The sequence below is a fragment of the Cavia porcellus genome, unplaced genomic scaffold (genome assembly GCF_034190915.1).
Source record: "Cavia porcellus strain 051 isolate PalLab524CR breed Dunkin Hartley unplaced genomic scaffold, mCavPor4.1 scaffold_3, whole genome shotgun sequence".
NCBI lineage: Eukaryota > Metazoa > Chordata > Mammalia > Rodentia > Caviidae > Cavia > Cavia porcellus.
This window is the reverse complement of record NW_026947486.1, coordinates 41903848-41924563: the sequence shown is the minus strand read 5'-3', so window position 1 is coordinate 41924563 and position 20716 is coordinate 41903848. Positions and strand designations below refer to the sequence as shown.

Below are 20716 nucleotides of genomic sequence, written 5' to 3'. Positions count from 1 at the left end.
GGTTCCCATATATTAACAAAATTTAGAGATAGTTATATTTAAATGTAGAGGGATTTATAACAAAATGTCAGACTCTATCAATAAAGGAAACTAAGCACCAATGAGTTATAATTGATATCCCTTAAAAATAATTTCTAATTTTTTTTACCTGTCAGCTCTAATGGTCATGCTTTGATTATATGCCTTTGTATATGTACTTTGTTTGTACATGCTTTTATTAAAATTTATTCTTGCCTAGAAGATGCCAAATCCCCAAGATATCATGCAGATGAAACCAATAACAAATATTTTAGATTCTTTTTACTGGGATCCACCAGATCTTATCCATAATAGAAATTACATGACACTTGTTTAGGCCTTAACTAACCATAGTCAGCAGGCTTTAAATGACACAACAGCAGGTCTCTCTCTCTTAAAGAAGTAAAATAAATAAGATAGGCAATCCTCCAACTCAGATGGCATTAGATATTCTAACAGCAATTGCAAAAATTAAATGTGTGCACATTCCTGATCTCTCTGCTAATATCTCAGTAGTTGTTCAAAATATTAGATAACAAATCAATGACATGGCACACTAAAGTTCCCTGGGCCTTTTCCTTATCCTCCCTATGGGAAGCCATTACTAGCTCTTCTTGGTGAAAATCTTTGTTAACTGTACTCATAATTATCCTAATAATTCTATTATTTGGTCCCAGCATACTTAATTGTGAGTTTGCCTTTGTCTCATCCAAACTTAAACCTGTACGCCTACTCAATGCCTGATGTCTATTGAGAGCCTTTAGGTAGACTCTTTGCAGGGAATCCTTTACTGCCATTCAAAAACTATGATCCCCTTCAGTCCAAAGAAGCCAGATAATTCATTGCCTAATACTTCCTCATGGAAGTTCAGGTTACTTCTTAAAAGGGGGAATTGCTGCAGGCACTGAGTTAGACAAAAATATTATAGGCAGACAAACAGGGCTAGCTCTTTGAAGGAAACAGTGCACAAGACCATATACCTTGCAAAACTGGCAGAGTCAGACACTTTCCATTGTGGGCCAGACCTCTGAATCAAATAAATACTCCTACATCTGAAGGAATGATATTCTATATTGGTCTGTGTTACTGTGAAGAAGAAAAGAGTCACCATCCCAACCTCTACAGGAAGAGTCACTGCTTTTTAAGCATGCCTGCTTGCTTCATTAGACACTTCTCCATTTTTCCACGATTTAATCAATTTTACCTGATGAATTAATCTTACTGATTGACCATAATTCTGTCCGAACTCATGCCCACCTTTGTGAGTTTCCATTTTTTTCCCACTGTAGCCCAACCTCACCTTGTGATTTCGCTCTATGAAAGTCCCCAGTAAAGACAGTCTTTGGCAGCCCACTAGCCATCACTTCTGTCTCTGTTTCAGATAGAGGATTCCTTTCTCTCAATAAATACACTCTGCTCTAAAAAAGATGTTTAGAGCAGACAATGTCAACACTGTTCAAGCTTTTTAATGATTTGAAAGAGAAGAATTTCCTCTAACTTATTCCTGCTGGCAAGTAGTATTCTGTATCAAAAACAAGATAAAAAATGCAACCTTAAAAGAGAACCACAAGCCACTCTCTCTAATGAACATAGACACAAAAATCCTCAAAAAAATACTAGCAAAAAGAGTACAACAGCAATCAGGGGAACTGTACTGCTAGAGGAGAGAATTAGGTTGCCTGCAGGGGTGAGCTCCTGCTCACCATCCCAAGCCCCAGGAGAGCTAAAGATCATCACTGCCAATGGTCAAGGATGCACCCAGCTTCCGGCCACACTAGACTGTGCACTTCAGGGTTCAGGCCTGCCTGGCCCATGCCCAGCGACCTTCTTTCAATCGTGAGAATTGTGTTGCCAGAGGAGGGAACTGGGATCCTGGCAGGGGTGAGTTCCTGCTCACTATCCCGAGGCCCAGGAGAGGTTAAGATCATTGCTCACAGTGGTCAAGGACCTGCCAAGCTTCCACCCACACCAGACTAGGCTTGGAAGGTTTTGTGGCCTGACTAGATTACACCCAGCGATCTTCTTCAATGAGAGTTGAGAGCAGGTGAAGTGAGTTCCAGTGCATTGATCCTTGCCCCGGGAGAGATTTGGACCATCATGCACAGAGGTTAGGTGCCCACCCAGCTTCCTGGAACACTGGAGGTGGCACGGGTGATCCTGTGTGCCTGATTGGACCATGCTCAGCAAGCTCTATTCACTCCCAGGAGCCGAAGGCATAGGAGACGATTTCCAACATGCCCAGGGGAAGCCTTGGAACAACATTTGAAACATGAAAGTACATGAAAATAACAAAACAAAAGACCAAAATGCAATTTCAGACCTCCAGGCCATCCCAAGAAAGCCTAGGAGCCATGTACATAAAAGAAAATACATGCCATAAACCTGAACTACCTGAAATAATAGCAACTGAAATAAAGAAGCACTTCTGGGAGGGTTTAAAGGAATTCAAACTAGTAATAATCTCCCAGGTAAAAGAACAAATGATAAAAGTAATGAAAGAGAGGCTGAACACATCTAAAGAAGACACAGTTAAAAAATTAAAGGAACAAAACAAAAAGATAGAATCCCTGGATGAACAATAGAAGAAACAAAACTGAATACATGAAGGAGATTCAAAGAGATATACAGGAAATCAAAAATTCCATTGAAAGTTGTCAAAACTGCCTCAAGGAAAATGAAGACAGAATTTCAGACATCGAAGACAAGATTGCAACTAGTGAACAGGAAAGGAATGATCTTTTAAAAAATAAAAAGGAATCAGTAAATTACACTTCCACAGCTGAAAGATGATTCAAAGGAAACCAACATAAGATTGATACAGATAAATTAAAAAGGAGGTGATAAGACAAATGATATCAAGAGGCTATTAACAGAAGTAATAGCTGAAAATTTCCAAAACATGAGAATGGAAACTGACATATGGGTTAGGGAAGCATATAGAACCCCAAATAGGCATAACCAAAATAAAACTACACCAGATATATACTAATTACCATCCCAGAAATCCAACATATGAACAGAATATTAAAAGCCGTTAGAGAGAAAAGACAGATCACCTATAGAGGAATACCTATCAGAATCACCGCAGACTTCTCAGCACAAAAAATGAATTCAACAAGCACAAGGAGCAAAGTATTTCAGATACTAAAGGGATACAACTTCCTACCAAGATTGATGTACCCTGAAAAACTGTCCTTCAAAATGGATGGGGAAATAAGATATTTCCATGGCAAGGGACCGCTGAAGAAATTCATGATAACCAAGCAAACCCTACAAAGAATACTGAAAGATAGTTTAGATACACTTAGGAAAAAAGAACTAAGCAAAGCACACAATTAAACAGAATGGAAAGACAAAAATGCAACAGCAGAAGGATAACATGTCAACAATAAACCAACATGTAACAGTTACAACAATTGATGTAAATGGTCTCAATTCACCAATTAAAAGAAACAGACTGTCAGAATGGATTAAGAAACAACATCCACCCATATGCTATTTGCAAGAAACCCATCTAACCCAAAAGGATACTCACAGACTGGAAGTCAAAGGATGGAAAACAATACTTCACGCAACAGGAACCCAAAAAAAGAGGGAATAGCTATTCTGTTTGCAGACAGTGTGAAGTTCAAACCAAGAATGATCAGAAGAATTAAAGAAGGTTATTGCATACTGGTTAGGGGAAAAATTCCAGAGGAAGAGAACAATCTTAAATATATATGCACCAAATTCCAGAGCACCAAGTTACATAAAGCAAGTATTAATAAAAATGAAATACCAAAAACGAAAAAGACCAAAAAAATGACAAATTTGCAATAACACAATTACAACAGGAGACATTAACACACCATTGACACCAACGGACAGATCAACCAGACAGAAAATCAGCAAAGAAATAACAGAACTGAATCACAACTATGAACAAATGGACTTGATAGACATATACAATGTTCCATCTAGCAACATCAGAATACACATTCTTCTCAGCAGTACATGGGACGTTCTCTAAAACAGACCATATACTAGTCCACAGAACATATTCAGATAAATGCAAAAGAGTTGAAATTATCCCATGCATGTTATCAGATCATAGTGCCATGAACATAGAAATTAATAATAAAAGAAACTGCAAACATCCCACAAACACATGGAAACTGAATAACACACTCTTGAGTAATCAGTGGGTCACAGGGGGAAATAACAGAGAAATTAAACAATACCTACAAGCAAATGAAAATACAAATACAACTTACCAGAATCTGTGGGATGCAATGAAAGCTGTCCTCAGAGGAAAATTTACTGCACTGAGTTCCCACATCAGGAAAACAGAACGAATACAAATAAACAACCTGATGCTACACCTAAAACATGTAGAAAAAGATGAGCAAGACCAGCCCAAAGCCAAAAGAAGAGAAGAAATTATAAAAATCAGAGCAGAACTTAATGCAATAGAGACTAGGAAAACAATCCAAAGAATCAATGAATCAAAGAGTTCGTTCATTGAAAGAATAAATATAATTGATAAGCCCCTAGACAACCTCATTTTAAAAAGGGAAGAAAAAGTTCAAATGTATGCAATAAGGAATGAAAAAGTGAAATCACTACCAACTCTGTAGAAATACAGGTGTTCATCAACACCTGTTTCAAAAACCTCCACTCTCATAGGTCTGATAACACAGAAGAAATGGACAGATTCCTAGACACGATGAATTACTAAAGCTGAGTTAAGAAGATGTAAAACTGTTGAATAACCCACTTTGTATTATTGAAATTGAAAATGTAATTAAGTCCTTACCTACAAAGAAGAGCCCAGGCCCAGACGGATTCACTGTGGGATTCTGTAAGAAATACAAAGAAGACTTAATGTTGACACTCCTCAAACTCTTCAGTGAAATTGAAAGAGGAGCAATCCTTCCTAAGTCATGCCTGGAAGCAAATATCACTTTAGTACCAAATTGAGAAAGACCCAAATAAAAAAGAGAACTAAAGACCAATCTCCCAAATGAACAGAGATGCAAAAATCCTCAATAAAACATTGCCAAACAGGATGAAGCATGACCAAGTGGTATTTGTCCGAGGCATGCAGCGATGGTTCAACATACATGAATCAATAAATGTAATCCACCATATCAATAAAGCCAAAAGTAAGAATCACATGATCATTTCTATAGATTCAGAAAAAGCTTTTGATAAGGTCAAATATTCATTCATGATAAAACCTTTAAAAAATTGGAATACATGGTCTTTACCTCAATATGATCAAGGCCATCTATGACAAACTAACAGCTAGTATCATAATAAATGGCCAAAAACTGAAGGCCTTTACCTTAAAATCAGGCACAAAACAAGGATGACCCTTTTAACTGCTCCTATTTAATATAGTACTGGAAATACTAGCCAGGGCAATTAGACGAGAGAGAGTGAAATAAAAGGGGTAAAGATAGGAAAAGAAGAAGTTAAATTATCATTATTTGCCGATGACATGATACCCTACATAGAAGACCCCCAAAACTCCATTGAGAGACTCATAGATATAATAAATAAAATCAGCAAGGTAGCTGGATACAAAATCAATACACAAAAATCAATAGTATCCTATACACTAAAAACAAATTCACTGAGAGAGAAATAAGAGAAGTCAGTCCTTTCACACTAGCAACCAAAAATGAAATATTTAGCAATTATTCTCACAAAAGACATGAAAGATCAATATTAAGAAAATTATAAAACCCTGAAAAAAGAAATTAAAGAGGATCTCAGAAAATGGAAAGACAACCCTTGATTGTGCATAGACAGAATAAATATTGTGAAAATGGACATTCTCCCAAAGCTGTTATACAAATTCAATGCAATTCCAATAAAAATACCATCAACATACTTCATAGATTTAGAGAAATCACTCAAAATTCATCTGGACCCAGGAGAGACCTAGAATATCAAAGGCAATTCTAAGCAACAAAGGCAAGGGAGGAGACATCACAATCCCTGACTTGAAGTTATACTACAAAGCAACTGTAGTAAAATCAACATGGTACTGGATTAAAAGCATATATGAAAATCAGTGAAATAGATTAGAAGATACAACCACGACTACAAAAACACTCAGCCAATTTATGTTTGATAAAGGGTCCAAATATTTTCATTGAAAAAACAATAGTCTCTTTAATAAATGGTTTTGGATTATGGTTTGACTATAATCTTCTTTGGAAGTCCTGCAAGGTCTCCAATGTGAGTTTTACTGGTCTTATTCTGTAATGTTTTGTTCAATTCTTTTATACCAGCTGATATAGGCAACTCTTTGTAGGATAACAAGAGGCATAATGGTAACCATTGTTGATCATCTAGTAATCTCTTTTAGCATTATATACTATGTCCATCCTCCTGTTCTAACTGACTCTGTTTTGCTTTGTCACACTGAGGGTTCTTTTTTGTTCTGTTTTATTTTATCTTGTTTCTTGTTTTAAATATATATATTTTCTTTTCCTCTTTAAAGAAAAAGTTATAAGAACTGTGGGAGTAATGGAACCCAAAATGTGTGATTGTTAGTGTAAAATAGGGAGGAAAGAAGGTGATCTAAAGGATATAACTGCAAGAGTATTTAAGAGTGTAGGATAGAAAACCACATTACTGAGTTTTTGTTGGATCATTGAACAGAACTGTCTGCAATCTCACTGTATTAATGTCCACTTTGTATGATTTAATTTTGTAACTTGGACAACTGTTTCTGAGATGACAATATGTAATCTATTTACTAGTGAATTCTTACTGAATATTTTTTCTCTTGAAATTCTTTATTACTTGTAGCCTTTTATTGTCTTGCTTTGTCTTGCTTTGTTTTTCTCTTTAAATAAAAAAAAATTGAAAAAAAAAACTGGCTCCTCATATGCCAAAAACTAAAACTAGAACCGTGCCTAACACCATGTACTAAATTAAAATCTGAATTTATTAAAGATCTCAATATTAAAACATGAACACTAAGTATATTGGAAAACAAGTTGGGTAAAAACTTGAAGACATAGGGATAGGTAGAGAATTCATGAACAGGAATCAAACCGCACGGAAAATACATCCCAGAATCATTAACTGGGACCATGTCTTATTAAAATGTTTCTGCATGTCAAAAGTAATTGTAGCATAGTGAAAATAAAAGCCACAAACTGGGAAAAAAATCTTAGTGAACTGTCCCTCAGACAAAGGACTTCTGTCCAAAACATACAAAGAGTTAAAAAAATCAGACCATGAAAACTTCAAAGATTCAATCCAAAAATGGGCATCTGAGATGAATACACATATCTCAGGTTAAGAAATACAAACGGCAAATAAATACATGAAAAAATGCTTGTCATCATTTCTCATTAGAGAAATGCAAATTAAAGCAACACTGAGATCCCATCTCACTCCTGAAAGAATGGCCAGGATCAAGAAAACTACCAATAACAAATGCTAGTGAGGCTGTGGGGGAAAAGGAACTCTCCTGCACTGCTGGTGGGGCTGCAGAATGGTTCAATCATTGTAGAGGTCAGTCTGCAGATTTCTCAAAGAGCTGGGATTGGAAGTCTCATTTGACCCAGGTATTACACTTTCAGGCATATTCCAAGAAGAACTGAAAACATCATACTACAGTGATACATGTGCACCCATATTTATAGCAGCACAATTGTAGTAGCTAGATCTTGCAAACAACCTAAGGGTCCAACAACTGAGGAATGGATAAAAAAAGATGTATTTTTATACAGTGGATTACTACTCAGCTATAAAGAATGATCACATTGAGATATTTATAAATAAATGGACACAGCTTGAGACCATACTCCTAAGTGAAATAAATCAAACTCACATGTATAAACACCAAATAGTTTCCCTAGTGTAAGAAATGATAAGAATGCATAAAAGTATGTGATAATCATGATTCCTCAATATATTGCTTTGAAGCCTTATACTGTTTTCATTCACTAGTTGGAATGGTTTTATTGTGGGTTGTTTGATTTTATTGTCTCTGATGGCATGAACAGCTATTCTGAAGAAAACAAGACCTCATAATAGCTAGGGATGATTTAATATCATCTTGTTTTGAAGTCCCACCAAGCTTTTGTTCTTCTGTCTCCATCAGTTCTATCATGTTGTATCTTATTGGATTTTATTATAAGTGATAGTGTAAGCAAAATATTTATAGCCAAGGAGATAACATAGTAACCATTGTTTGTTTTCTGTTAGTTGGTTAAAGATACCCTGTAATACTTTCATTTTCTTGAATGATTTTACACTCTCTTGTTATATTTGATACTAGAGTATATGAAGGTATGCTCAAATATTTCAAGGAAAGAGACACTATGATAGCTACTCTTATGTCGGGTTGTCATGTGGTGAAATACTGTGGTGCTTAAATTGTTCTGTGCTGATCTCTGTTGTTATTTCCTGTTTTATCTTAATATTTTTTAAAAAAATAAATTAAAAAATGGATGGAGAAACAAGATACTTCCATGATAAAGAGCAGTGGAAGAACTTCATGATCAACAAGTCAACTCTGCAAAGAATCCAGAAAGACAGTTTAGATACACATAGAAAAAAACCAGTGAGCAAGGCAGACAATTAAACAGAATGGAAAGATAAAGATGCAACAGCAGAAATATAACATGTCAATAATAACCAATATATAACAGTTATAACCATTAATATAAATTGTCTCAATTCAACAATTAAATGAAACAGACTGTCAGAATGGATTAAGAAACTACATCCAACCATGTGCAGTCTACAAGAAAACCATCAAACTCAAAAGGAAACTCACAAACTGAAAGTCAAAAGATGAAAAACAATACTTCATGCAACAGAAAACCACAAAAAAGCAGAGGTAGCTATTCTGTTTGCAGACAATGTGAACTTCGAGAATGATCTGAAGAGATAAAGAAGGTCACTGCATACTGGATAGGGGAAAACTTTAAGAGGAAGAGATAACAATCTTAAATATATATGTACCAAATTCCAGAGAACACATTTATACAAATCAAGTATTAATAGAAATGAAAAATAAAATTAGCAATAACACAATTACAACAGGAGAACTTAACACACTGTTTACAGGAAGGCACAGATCAACCAAACAGAAAATCAGCAAAGAAATAGCAAAGGGACTTGATAGACATATACAGAGTGTTCCATCCAACAACATCAGAATATACATTCTTCTCCGTAGTACATGGGACATTCTGGAAAACAGACCATATATTAATCCACAATATGTATTTAAATAAATGCAAAAGAATTGAAATTATCTCATGCATTTTATCAGTACATAGCACCATGAAACTAGAAATTAATGATAAAAGAAACTCCAAAATCCCCACAAACACATGCAAGTTGAATAATACTCTTGAGAAATCGGGGGAAATTAAAGAAGAAATTAAACAATACCTACAAATGAACTAAAATACAAATACCACTTACCAGTATCTGTGGCATGCAGTGAAAGCAGTCCTCATAGGAAAATTTATTGTACGGAGTTCCCACATGAGGAAAGCAGAATGAGTACAAGTAAACAACAGGATGCTATACCTCAAACATGTAGAAAAAGAAGAGCAAGTCAAGCCCAAAGTCAAAAGAATGGAGAACATTATAAAAATCAGAGCAGAACTTAATGCAATAAAGACTAGGAAAACAATCCAAAGAATCAATGAATCAAAGAGTTCGTTCTTTGAAAGAATAAATAGAACTGATAAGCCCCTAGCCAAGTTTATTTCAAAAAGGGAAGAAAAAGCTCAAATTCATGCAATAAGGAATGAAAAAGGTAAAAGCACTACAGACTCTTTGGAAATACATAAGATCATCAAGACCTACTTCAGAAACCTCTACTCTCACAGGTTCAATGACAGACAAGAAATGGACAGGTACTTAGAAACATATGAAATACCAAAATCAGTCAAGAAAATGTAAAACTGCAGAATAACCCAATTTCTACTAGTGAAATTAAAAATATAATTAAGTCCTTACCTACAAAGAAGAGCCCAGGCCCAGACGGATTCACTGTGGGATTCTACAAGAAATACAAAGAAGACTTATTGCCCAAACTCCTCAAACTCTTCAATGAAATTGAAAGAGAAGGTGCTGGAGATTTAGCTCAGTGGCATAAGCACCTGCCTTGCAAGTGTGTGGTTGTGAGTTTGATCCCTGATACTGATAAAAAAGGAAAAGGACAAAAAAAGAAGTTGAAAGAGAAGCAATCCTTCCTAAGTCATTCCTGGAAGCAAATATTACTATTGTACCAAAACCTGAGAATGACCCAACTAAAAAACAGAAATAGGGGCCAGTCTCCCTAATAAACACAGATGCAAAAACCCTCAATAAAATATTGACAAACAGGATGCAGCAAATCGTTTTTTAAAATTTTATTTAAAAGAAAAAGAGAAAAAACAAAACAAAACAAAGCGGTGTAAGGGTACAAGTAATACAGAACTACAAAAAAAAAAAAGTAAGAAATCACCAGTTAATAGATTACACATTATCATCTTAGAGATAATTGCTCAAGTCACAGTATCAAAGCATACAAAGTGGACATTCAAACAGTGAGACTGTAAACAGTTGTGTTCAATGATCCAACCAAAAACATTAATATGGTCATCTATTTAACACCCCTAAACATACTTGCAGTTGTATCCTTTAGAGCACTTTTTTCCCTCTCTTTTTTACAACAAAATTTACACATTTTGGGTTTTATTACTCCTTAGTTCTTATTACTTTTTTGGAAGAGAATAAAGTCAAATATGGCAAAACAAAGCTGTCAGTCAAAACCAAGGATAGACATAGAATGCCGCAAATCTTAAAGAAGTTTATACACCATGACCAAGTGGAATTCATCCGAGGCATACAGGGATAGTTCAACATACATGAATCAATAAATGTAATACACCATATCAATAGAGCCAAAAGTAAAAGTTACATGATCATTTTTATAGGTGGATAAAAAGCTTTTGCTAAGGCCCAACATTCATTCATTATAAGAACCTTCCAGAAAATTGGAGTAGATAATATTTACCTCAAAATGATAAAGGCAATCTAGGACAAACCAACAGCCAGCATTATATTAAATGACCAAAAACCAAAGGCCTTTACCTTAAAATCAGGCACAAGACAAGGATTTCCCTTACAACCACTCCTATTCAGCATAGTATGGGAAATACTAGCCAGAGCAATTAGACAAGAGAGAGAAATAAAAGGAGTAAAAATAAGAAAAGAGGAAGTTAAATTATCATTATTAGCAGATGACATGACACTCTACGTAGAAGACCCCCAAAACTTATTGAAAGACTCATAGATATAATAAATTCAGCAATGTAGCTGGATACAAAATCAATATGCAAAAATCAATAGCATTCTTATATACTAACAAAAATCCTTGAAGGAGAAATAAGAGAAACCACACCCTTCACACTAGCAGACAAAAAACTGAAATACTTAAGAATTAATCTCACAAAAGAAGTAAAAGCTATAAACAGGGAAAATTATAACACCCTGAAAAAGTAATCAAAGAGGATCTCAGAAAATGAAAAGACATCCCTTGTTCATGGATAGGAAGAATAAATATTGTGAAAACGACCATTCTACCAAAACTGTTATAGAGATTCAATTCAATTCCAATGAAAATACGATCAACATACCTCATAGATCTAGAGAAATCACTCCTAAAATTCATCTGGAATCAGAAGAGACCTATAATAGCAAAGGCAATTGTAAGCAGCAAAGGCAAGGCAGGAGACATGACAAATCATGACTTGAAGTTATATCACAAAGTTACTGTAATAAAATCAATATGCTAGTGGAGTAAAAACAGATCAGAAGATCATTGGAATAGATTGGAAGATACAACCACAACTACAAATACACTCAACCACCTTATCTTTGATAAAGGGGTCAAACATGTTCACTGGAAGAATGGAAGTCTCTTTAATAAATGGTGCTTGGAAAACTGGCTATCATATGCTGAAAACTAAAACTAGACCTATGCCTATCATCATATACTAAACTAAAATCTAAATGGATCAAAGATCTGAATATTAAAACAGAAACACTAAATCTGTTAGAAGAAAAGTTAGATAAAAATCTTGAAGACATAAGGGTAGGTAGAGAATTCATGATCAGGAATCAAACCACACTGGAAATACATCCCAGAATCAATAACTGGGATCACGTCTTATTAAAAAGTTTCTGTATGTCAAAAGAAATCTCCTGCATAGTGAAAAGAAAACCCACAAACTGGGAAAAACATCTTAGTGAACTGTCCCTCAGACAAAGGACTTCTTCCAAAACATATAAAAAATTTAAAAAAAAATCAGACCCCTGAAATTCAAAGACCCAAAGAGAAATGGGCATCTGAGATGAATACACAATTCTCAGATGAAGAAATACGAGTGACAAATAAATACATGAAAAATTTTCATCATCATTGGTCATTAGACAAATGCAAATTAAAACAACACTGAGATTCCATCTCACTCCAGAAAAAATGGCCAGGCTCAAGAAAACTACCAATAATAAATGCTGGAGAGGCTGTGGGGTAAAAGGAACTCTCCTGCACTTCTGGTGGGACTCTAGACTGCTGCAACCATTGTGGAGGCCACTTTGGAGATTCCTCAAAAAACTGAGATTGAAAGTCCCATTTGACCCAGCTATTCCACTTCTAGGCATTTTCCCAGAAAAACTTAAAACATCATACCACAGTGATATACATTCACCCATGTTTATGTCAGCACCATTTGTAATAGCCAGATCTTGGAAACAACATTAGTGTCCATCAACTGAGGAATGGACAAAAAAATTGTGGTACTTTTATACAGTGGTGTACTACTCAGCTATAAAGAATGATCACATTGAGATATTTATAAATAAATGGATGCAACTTGAGACCATACTCATAAGCAAAATAAATCAAACTCACATGTATAAATACTGTATAGTCTCCCTAGTGTGAGAAATGGTAAGAGTACATAAGATTTTATGATAATATTATTTCCCCTTAGATGCTTATGTTTTCATTCATTAGTTGGGGTTGTTTTATCCTGGTTTGTTTGATTTCATTATCTGTGATAGTATGAACAGCTATTTTGAAGAATACAAGACATTATAATAGCCAGTGCTTATTTAATACCATCTTATTTTGAGGTCCTACCATGGTTTTGTTCTTCTGTTTCCATTGGTTCTATCATATTGTATCTTATTGGGTGTTATTATGTGTGATAGTATAAACAAATTTTCTATGGAAAATGAGATAATGTAATAGCAATTGTTCATTTTCTGTTATTTGATTCTTAATGCCCTGTAATACTTTCATTGTGTTGAATTGCTGTATATTCTTTTGTTATGTTTGATACTACTGTATATGAAGTTAAGCCGAACTATTTCAAAGAAAGAGGCATTAGTGTAGTTACTGTTAAGTACGGGTTGTCTTGTGGTCAAATACTGTGTTACTTACATTGTTCTGTTCTGATCTGCTTTGTTATGTCCTCTTTTGTCTCAATCTTTTTAAAATAAAAAAAATTTTAAAAAACAATGCAATAAATCATCAAGAAAATCATAAACCAGGACCAAGCAGGATTCATCTCAGGAATGCAGTGATGGTTAAACATATGAAATTCAATAAACATAATAAATAATATCAACAGAAACAAAAGCAAGAATCACATGATCATTTCAATAGATGCAGAAAGAACTTTTGATAAAGTCTAGCACTCATTCATGATAAAAGCCCAACAGAAAATCAGAATAGATGATTTAAACCTTATAAAATTCATATGTGACAAACCAGCAGCTCATGTCATACCAAATGGATAAAAACTAAAAGCATTCAATCTAAAATCAGAAACAAAACAAGTACATCGAAAATCACCAATCCTATTCATTGCAGTTCCGGAAATATTAGCAAGAGCAAATTGATAAGAGAGATAAAAGAAATAATGATAGGAAAGCGAGAATTTGAACTATAATTATTCACAAATGACATGATACTCTACAGAGAAGACCCAAAAGACTCCACTAAAATCCTTCTAGAATTAATAAGTAAATTCAGTAGCATAACTGAATACAAAGTCTACACTTGAAAATCAGTACTACTGTAGGCAAACTACAAGCTCACTGTCAGAGAAATTAGAGAAATATCATTCACATTAGCATACAAAGCATGAATTACTTAGGATTCAGTCTTCCAAAGAATATAAAAGACCTATATGTTGAAAATTATAGCACTCTAAAAAAAGAAAGCACTCTAAAAAAAGAGAGAGATTGAAGAAGATAACAGAAAATGGAAAGATAACCCTTGCTCATGGACAGAAAGAACCAATGTTGTGAAAAGGACCATACTCCCAAAACTTTTATAGAGTTTAAATCCAATTCCAGTCAAAATATCTAACATTCCTCACAGATATAGAGAAAGCATTCCTAAAATTTATTTGGAAACAGAAGAGATATAGAATAGCAAAGGCAACCCTGGCAACAAAGGCAAGGCAGGAGATATCACAATTCTTGACTTGAAAATATACTACAAAGCACTAACACAAAAAGAGATCTGACGATCAGTGGAACAATTTGGAAAATTCAGCCACACACACGCACACAAAAACACTCCCATTTCCAGCTCCACAGGAAGCAGTTTGAAAATGGCATCTGCCTTGGAGAATGGGCTGCCCCGGCACCTGAAAAAGGTGAATTTCGTAGCCGAAAACCTAAACCAGAGAACTGAGCATATTAATGCGACCCTGGACCTGATAGAGGGTAGCATGACTGTTTGTACTACAAAGAAGACTTTTGATCCATGCATCATCATTTGGGCCAGAGATCTAATAAAACCATTAGCAAGAAGTGTTTAATTTGAACAGGCAGTATGAATTCTTCAGGATGATGCTGTATGTGACATCATTCAAATATGTTCTTGGTAAGAAATAAAGATTCGTAAAAAGAAGACACCGATTTATTGGTCCTAAAGGATCTACTTTGTAGGCATTGGAACTCTTAACAAACTGTTACGTTATGGTCCAGGGAAATACAGTTTCAGCCATTGGACCTTTTAGTGATTTAAAAGAGGTTCAAAAAGTAGTTTTAAGGGGTGGAGATTTAGCTCAGCGGCATAAGCGCCTGCCTTGCAAGCAGGCAGTCGTGAGTTCGATCCCTGGTACCGATAAAAAGGAAAAAGAGAAAAAAAAAGTAGTTTTAGATACCATGTAGAATATTCATCCAATTTATAATACAAAACCTTAATGATTAAACATGAGTTGGCAAAAGATTCTCAATTAAGATCACAAAGTTGGGAAAGATTTTTGCCACAATTCAAACACAAAAATGTGAACAAACACAAAGAACCAATGAAGAAAACTGTTAAGAAAGAGTATATACCATTCCCATCACCACAACCGGAAAGTCAGATTGACAAAAAATTGGCCAGTGGTGAATACTTTTTGAAGGCAAATCAGAAGAAGTGACAGAAAATGGAAGCAATAAAGGCTATACAAGCAGAAGCTCTCAGTAATAGACAAGAAGAAAGAAATAATGCATTTATTCCACCTAAAGAAAAGACAGTTGCAAAACCTAAGGAAGCTACCACTGAAACTAAAATTGATGTGGCTACCATTAAGGAAAAAGTTAAAAAAGTAAAGAACAAGTAACTTGGAGGTCTTACAGATGAAGAAGTTAAGCTTACTCTGGAAGTGGATAAAAAGAAGAAGTAACATTAAAAAACTAGACTTTGAACCATTAATTTATGAATCTGTCTCTTTTTGTAAAGGATTTTGAGAAACCAGGGCATTAGCTCCCCTATAATACTCTGATGATTTTTGTCTGAGTTTCATTTGTTTATAACAGAGTACTCTTTAAATGTAAATTATTCTTTTTTCATATGTGTGCTGAGAAATTTTGTGCTACAAAGTAGTACACATGTCATGTATATTGTATAACTAGTTCGAGGCAGGTTTTACTGGCACACAATTTAAGGGTAATTTTCCTTTTGAATTTTTATATAGATGTGAATGTGTGTATTATAATTATGCATTGAATCTAAAGAATATCTGAAGCTGTTGATAACCCTTTGTATACAATGATGTCCCTGTATTTGGTTTTGAGGAAAATAAATGCAGTTTTTGCAGTGCAAAAACAAAAAAGGAAAATTCAGACACAACTACAAGAAACTCAGTCACCTTGTCTTTGACAAAGGGGTCAAACATATTCACTGGAAGAAAAACAACATCTTTAATAAATGAGGCTGAAAAAATTGGCTTTCAATGTGCTGAAGATTAATACTAGACATGTGATCTGTCACCATGCACTAAAATAAAGTCAAATTGATCAAAGATCTAAATATTAAAACAGAAACACTAAATCTCCTGGAATAAATATTCGGTAGAATTCTTGAAAACATAGGGGAAGCAGAGAGATCATGAACAAAACTCAAACTGCACAGAATATACTTCAAAGAATGAATAACTGGGACCTCATCCCTTTGCACATCAAAGGGTGCACATCAACAGAGTGAAAAGACAGCTTACAGAATGGAAAAATATTTTGGCCACCTGTCTGTCGGACAAAAGACTTCAATTTGAAACATATAAATAACTGAAAAAGTTCAGATCCCCAAATTCAAAGACTGAATCCAAAAAGAGCATTTGAGATGAATACACATTTTCAGATGAAGAAATAGAAATGGAAAAAAAGTATAAAAATTAGTCAGTGTCATTGATCATTTGAGAGACTTGAATTTAAAAAAATGGATTATTTGATAATTCAGAAAAAATAGTTATCATCAAGAAATCAGCCAATTACAACTACTGGAAGGGCTGTGGAGGACAAAGGAACCCTTCTGCACTGTTGATGGAAGTGTAGACTGGTGCAACCATTGTGGAAATCAATGTGGAGATTACTCAAAAATCTAGGTTTGAAAGCCCTATTCAAGTCAACTATTTCCCTTCTGGGTATTTTCTAATAAAAATTGAATACATCGCATGACAGTGCTATATATGCAATCGTGTTTATAGCAGCACAATTTGCAATAGCTAAATCTTGGGGAAAACCCAAATGCCCATCAACCAAGGAATGGATAAAAATGTTGTGGGGTTTTATTTTTGTCTAATTTTTTTTTTATACCGGGGATCAAACTCATGACCTCGCGCTTGCCAGGCAGGCACTTATGCCACTGAGCAAAATCCCTGGTCAAGTTGTGGTATTTTTATAAAATGCACTGACTACGCAGCTATAAAGAAGGAGAAACTCGAGACTAATGTAGGTAAATGGATGCAACTTGAGATCATACTCATAAGTAAAATAAGTCAGACTGGCATGCTTCAACTCTGTATTGCCTCCTTAATGGATAAAACTGAAAGAGTGAATAATACATAAAATCAACAATATATTTTGTGAAAGTGAAAGGGGAATAAGCTACTTAAGATGAAAGAACAACTGGAATTGGTGAAAGGAGAAAAAAAGGAAAAGATCCTGTGTGTGTGTGTGTGTGTGTACAAGAACAGTTTGTGCTTTCTATCATTTTTCATGCCTATACTTTGTAATCTGAGCAATTACTTTGAGAATAACAATAAGCAATGTATCAACCATTGCTAATTTCCTTTATGCTGATTTGAAGTTCTATTTTAAGTCTTTTTTGTTGCATTTAAAAAATAAACTTAAAAAGAATTCTTTTCCATAGAATTTCATGAGATTTATGGGTTAGAAACTACTGTATTAGAACAACAAATGCTCTAAAACAATGATGGTGAAACTTTTAGGGCTTTCAATGATACAAACCACCTGTCAGAGCACATGTGCCACAGGTTCATCATCACTGTTCTAATGATTATTTTCCACATTACAGTGGATTTTCTTGGTCTCTGTCTTCCTTTCTGACCCATATTACCATTTATTTATTTTCTATTATATGCTACCAATTTATGTAAATTACTATTTCTTTTTTTATTTTTAATTTATTTAAAGAGAAAAACAAAACTAAACAAAGCAAAACAGTAAAAGGCTAGAAGTAATACAGAATTTCAAGAGAAAAAATATACAGTAAGAATTCATCAGTTAATAGATCACACACTGTCATCTCAGAAACAGTTGTCCAGATTACAAAATTAAAGCATACAAAGTGGACATTAATACAGTGAGATTGCAGACAGTTGTTTTCAATGATCCAACAAAAACTCATCAATATGGTTCTATGTCCTACACATTTAAATATACTTGCAGTTATATCCTTTAGATCACTTTCCTTCCTCTATTTTTTATGCTAACAATCACACATTTTGGTTTCCATTACGCCCACAGTTCTTATAACTTTTTCTTTGAAGAGGAAAAGAAAAAAGATTTTAAAAACCCCAAAAAACAAAAAACAAAACAAGACAGACCAAAGAAAAACCCAATGTGACAAAGCAAAACAGAGTCAGAACAGGAGGATGGACATAGTATATAATGAAAAAAAAAAAAGATTATTAGGTGATCAACAATGGTTACCATTATGCCTCTTGTTATCCTAAAAAGAGTTGCCTATATCAGCTGGTATAAAAGAATTGAACAAAACAGTACAGAAGACCAATTAAATCCACATTGGAGAGCTTACAGGACTTCCAAAGAAGATAATAGTCAAACGATAACAGGCATCATAGAATACCTGGTTGCCTTCCAAATGGTTGCATCTACCATCAAACTTGATTCTATTAAGCAAAACAGAATATAATAAAATCAGTCAGAACAAGATGTGGAAAACAATACAAGGGTTCAAATCAGGTTAATTGGGAAAAAAGTTACTATAATATATCCCACTATTTTTAATTTAGGTTTCCCTTAGTTAAAAGATACTAAGAAATAAATTAATTAAAAAAAAAAAGAAAAAAAGGGGGGGAGATTGAGATAAAAAAGAACATATCAATAAAACAACACCGGTCAGAACCAAAAAATTTAAGCATCATTGTGTTTCACCACCAGATAGCCTGACATTAATAGTAGTTACCATAGTGACTCTTTCCTTGAAATATTTGAGTCTAACTTCGTATACTATAGCATCAAACTTATCAAGACAGTGTGAAACCGTTCAAGAGAATGAAATTATTGCAGGGTATTTAGAGCCACTTAACAGAAACCGAACATCAGTTTCTATATTATCTCTTTGCCTATAAAAAATTTGCTTATATTATTGCATGCATTAAAATATAATAAGATACAACATGTTAGAACCAATGGAAACAGATGAACAACAACTTGATGGGGCTTCAAAACAGGGTGATATTAAATCAGCACTAGCTATTATACTGTTTTATTTTCTTCAAAATAGTTATTTGTAGTATCACAGGCAATAAAATAAAACAACCCAGATTAAAACCATTCCAATTAATAAGTGAAAACATTATATGGCTTCAAACCAGTGTGACTGGGAATCATGATTACCACGTACTTTTATGTATTCTTATCATACCTTACACTAGAGAAACTATTCGGTATTTATACATGTGAGTTTGATTTAGTTCACTTATGAGTATGGTCTTAAGCTGCGTTCATTTACTTATAAATGTCTCAGTGTGATCATTCTTTATAGCTGAGTAATACTCCAGTGTAGAAAAATACCACAACTTTTTTATCCATTCCTCACTTGATGGATACTTAGGTTGTTTCCTAAACATAGGTGCACATATATCACTGTGGTATGATGATTTCAGTTCTTCTGGGAATACACCTAGAAGTGGAATAGCTGGGTCAAATGGTGTTACCAGTCCCAGCTTTCTGAAAAATCTCCAGACTGACTTCCACAATGGTTGCACTAGTCTACACTCCAACCAACAGTGCAGGAGAGTTCCTTTTTCCCCACAGCCTCTCTAGCATTTGTTGTTGGTGGTTTTCTTGATCTTGGCCATTCTTTCGGGAGTGAGATGAAATCTCAGTGTGGTTTTAATTTGCATTTCTCTAATGACTAATGATGATGAACATTTTTTCATATATTTATTTGCCATTTGTATTTCTTCATCTGAAAATTGTTTATTCATCTCAGATGTCCATTTTTGGATGAGGTCTTTGAATTTTGGGGGTCTGATTTTTTTTAACTCTTTATATATTTTAGACAGAAGTCCTTTGTCTGAGGGGCCGTTCACTAGGATTTTTTCCCAGTTTGTGGGTTTTCCTTTCACTATCTTAGCGATTTCTTTTGATGTGCAGAAACTTTTTAATAGGATGTGATTCCAGTTATTGACTCTGGAAAGTGTTTCCCATGTGGTTTGAGTCTTGTTCATGAATTGTCTACCTACCCCTATGTTTTCAAGGTTTTTACCCAATTTGTCTTCTGTTAGATTTAGTATTTCTGTTATAATATTGAGATCTTTGATCCATTTAGATTTTGTTTTAGTATATGGTGACAGGCATGGTTTTAGTTTTAGTTTTCCACATATGGAGAGCCAGTTTTTCCAGCACCATTTATTAAAGAGACTGTCATTCTTTCGGTGAACTTGTTTGGCCCCTTTATCAAAGATAAGGTTGCTGAGTGTGTTTGTAGTTGTGGTTGTATCTTCCAATCTATTCCACTGATCTTCGGCTCTGTTTTGATTCCAGTACCATGTTGATTTAACTACAGTTGCTTTGTAGTATAACTTCAAGTCAGGAATTGTGATGCCTCTTGCCTTGCTTTTGCTGCTTAGAACTGTCTTTGCTATTCTGGGTCTCTTCTCACACCAGATGAATTTTAGGAGTGATT

The 20716-nt window shown here is 34.5% G+C and overlaps 1 pseudogene; it reads left to right on the top strand.

Moving 5' to 3' along the window:
- The first annotated feature begins 14660 nt into the window (after nt 1–14660).
- LOC100718865 (KRR1 small subunit processome component homolog) lies at nt 14661–15725 on the top strand (annotated as a pseudogene).
- The last annotated feature ends 4991 nt before the right edge of the window (nt 15726–20716 follow it).